Below are 3,708 nucleotides of genomic sequence, written 5' to 3'. Positions count from 1 at the left end.
GGTAGTTAACTGTGGTTAGTGGTATTTTCCTTTAGTACCAACCATAACCTATCCCACATTAAATTTGGATCTTCTAGTAATGGATTTAATAGAAGAGTACTGTGTCGGTTAGCAAGTAAGCCTGAAACCTTCAAGAATAAAGACGAGGACCACATTGATCAAATATTTGGTGTTAGCTTTTGCTTCCAATTCTTCAGTTTTGGTACCATTTTCCTTAGTTTTTATTTCCTGGACGGCGGTGTTTAATATTACACCTACCGCACATATCTTAAGTTGCTTAATTCAAAGAAATTTGCCTTGTAGTTTTCTGTTTTTACGATTAGTGGATAAGAGTTTTACACTACGAAACTGGTTAAACAACATAACTAGATGATATCAACGATCATTTGCTATTTTTGTGATTAGGATATCAACGATCATTTGCTATTTTGCTAATTAATATCAATTGTTTTCATATTTGAGCCCTTTATGTAATTGTAGATTAATTAACTACAATCAAGCTACAAAATTAGGACAGATTTATGGTAAATAAATATATAATATTAATAATAATTTTATTGTTATCAAATTAATTAGATTAAATTGAGTTAGAAATCAATTAATATTGACAATTATTTTAATAAAAACTATATGCAAAGTTTCGTAATTGATATACATATATTGGTTACAAAAACAACGAACACTGACTTCTACTTTAGCCATAAATATATTTTAAAATTTACAACATTAAATTAAAAGAACTTGAGTCTATATATTATAATCATAAAATTGATTTTAATTAATTGAAATTAATTAGTTGATTGTATAGTTTTATTACAACAATTTCGTACATCATTTATTTAATAAAAATACATATAATTAATTGATTGATTGATTTTGTGCAATCTACTATGATCTTATTAATTCAAATGAAATGATTTTTAAATGGTAAGTTTGGATTATAAAAATAAAGGAGATTATTGTATGAATTTAGCATTTATTATGTATTAAAAAAGATTTATAGACAAAAAGATGTCATGCCTCAAAACAATTAAATTTGAACTATTTTAGTAAAACAATAAAAGATTGAGTTTAAGAAAAACTGTAATTGAGAAAAAAAAATGGTTACCTTATTTGAGTTTTAGCAAATTATAAAGATAATTAAATAATCAATTAACTATAATCAAATTATAAATTTATAAGAAATTTTTGAGAAATAAATCAACAATTAGGAAAAAAAATAATCGTTACCTTTTTAAAATTCTTCCCAAAATTAAAAAGGTAATTAATATCAATTTGATATAATCAAACTATAAGAATATGAGAAATTCATGGGATTAAATTTTTGAAATTATAAAGGTAAATAATATCAATTGTTTCCATATTTGAGTCCTTTATGTAATTGTAGATTAAGTAAATATAATCAAGCTATAAAATTAGGACAAATTTATGGTTAACAAATATATAATATTAATAATAATTTTATTGTTATCAAACTAATTAGATTAAATTGCGGTAAAAATCAGTTAATATTGACAATTATTTTAATAAAGAATATATGCAAAGTTCCGTAATTGATATACATATATTGATTAAAATAACAACGAACATTGACTACTTCTTTAGCCTTAAATATATTTTGAAATTTACAACATTAAATTTAAGGAACTTTAGTCTATATATTATGATCATAAAATTTAATCTAATTAAGAGAAATTAATTAGTTGATTGTGTAGTCTTATTACAATTATATCGTACTTTATTTATTTAATGCAAAAATATATATCATTTATTAACTGATTTTGTACAATCTACTATGATCTTATTAATTCAAATGAAACAATTTTTAAATGGTAAGTTTAGAATATAAAAATAAAGGAGATTATTGTATGACTTTAGTATTTCTTATGTATTAAAAAAAGATCTAGAGATAAAAGAAATACAATATTACAATATTTTTGGGTTATTTAATTAATTTATCACCTTTCAAAATATTGTTTATATCAATTCAGCGATGTTTATATGGAAAAGTTGAATTTTGAAAAAATAAATATCTTAAATTTCATAATTTAAGTTAATTTGTGTGCTAATTTGAAAAGGATAATTTATAGTTTACATTTTATTTCTATTATATGAAAAATTTGATAGCATATGGCTATTTATAGCCATTGAATAACACAAATTATTTGTTACACTTTTCTTCTCTCTCTCATGGGTATTTCTCAAGTTTTTCATTATGAGTATGTAAATATTCACTTGCCATATTTCTGGATCCTTGTAAATATTCACTTGCCATATACAGATCCTTGTAAATATTTACTTGCAATTTACAGTTCCTTGTTAGTTGTATATATGCATTGTACGATGATGAATAAAAGACACAGAGAAAAAAGTTTTCTCCATTCTAGTCTTTTGCTATTTTTACATTTCAAGAAAAAATGAAAAGAATCCTACAGATTCTAACAACCTTTTGCCGGTTCTTACTCTTTCAACTCTTTGATTTAGTAATTTCTTTTTTTATTATTATTATTTACCATGATTTTTTGTTTTATCAGAAGGATTTGATATGTTCTTTGAATTGTTCTTGTGCTATTTGTTTATGGGGTATTTTATTAATTTCAATAGAAGACTAGTAGTAAATAGTTTCGCGTCATGTCTCTTCTGGTAGCAGTATTAGTATATATTTTTCTATTCTACTTGTTGTATCGTATTCCTCTGTTTTCTTACTTGCTATTGTTGTTAATATCCTCGTGCTTTTGCTTTCCTTGCCGAGTATTTATGGGAAACAAATTTTCTACTTGCCAAGGTAGGGGTTACATATGTTGTTGTTGAAGAAGAAGCATGTAGAAAGAGAGATGTTTTGCTTTGTCTCATAAGTATTTCATTAGCTTGCAGTATTTTCATGAATGGATAATGATTTGTGAGTGGCTGTTTATGAGTGTTTTGCTTTGTCCTTTGAAATATCATGGACACTAGTTTGATTCATGTACAGTCTTCATACATAGAGATGATGAAGAATAACTTCTTTTTTCGATCATCAACTAATGATACAAACAAGACCCCTTCACCACCATTAAAGTCCAAGGAAGTTTCTTCTTGGAGGAGTGTTTCATTGTCATCTGGATCTTTCTATGACAGTGGGTCAGGAAAAGAGAATTTCACGGATCTGAGGAAATATCCCCCTGGTCACACTAAGAAAGTTCATCCTAAGAAATCTGGTCATGATTCAAGCCAGTACGCATATCATTTTGCTGTAGCTTCCTTTTTGACACTTAAACTGATGTTTTAATTTGCATTTACTTGTCCAAAGTAATGAAAATGTTTCTTCTCGACAGAGGCCTTAGCGTTCCAGTGTTGATTCGGACTATTAGAAGATTGATAAAGGAAAGGTACAAATGGCGTCTGAAGTTTCAAGCATGCTACGAAATCAAGTTGCTAAAAGGGATTCTGCTAAGGAAGAAGCCAGCATATTATAGGTAGAACAAGATTCAAGGACACAAAGATTGGAGACAGAAAAGAATGAGTTACAATCTATACTAGAAAAAGAGTTGGATAGAAGATCCAGCGATTGGTCTCTAAAACTTGAGAAATACAAAATTGAACAATATAGACTCCGTGAAAGGGCAAGGGAGCTTGCAGAGCAGAATGTCTCTTTACAAAGAAAAGTCTCTTCATTTAATGAGAAGGAAGTAGATAATACAATAAGGATGTCATTTTCGGAGAAACACC

The sequence above is a fragment of the Capsicum annuum genome, unplaced genomic scaffold (assembly GCF_002878395.1).
Source record: "Capsicum annuum cultivar UCD-10X-F1 unplaced genomic scaffold, UCD10Xv1.1 ctg82981, whole genome shotgun sequence".
NCBI lineage: Eukaryota > Viridiplantae > Streptophyta > Magnoliopsida > Solanales > Solanaceae > Capsicum > Capsicum annuum.
This window is presented reverse-complemented; position numbering follows the sequence as displayed.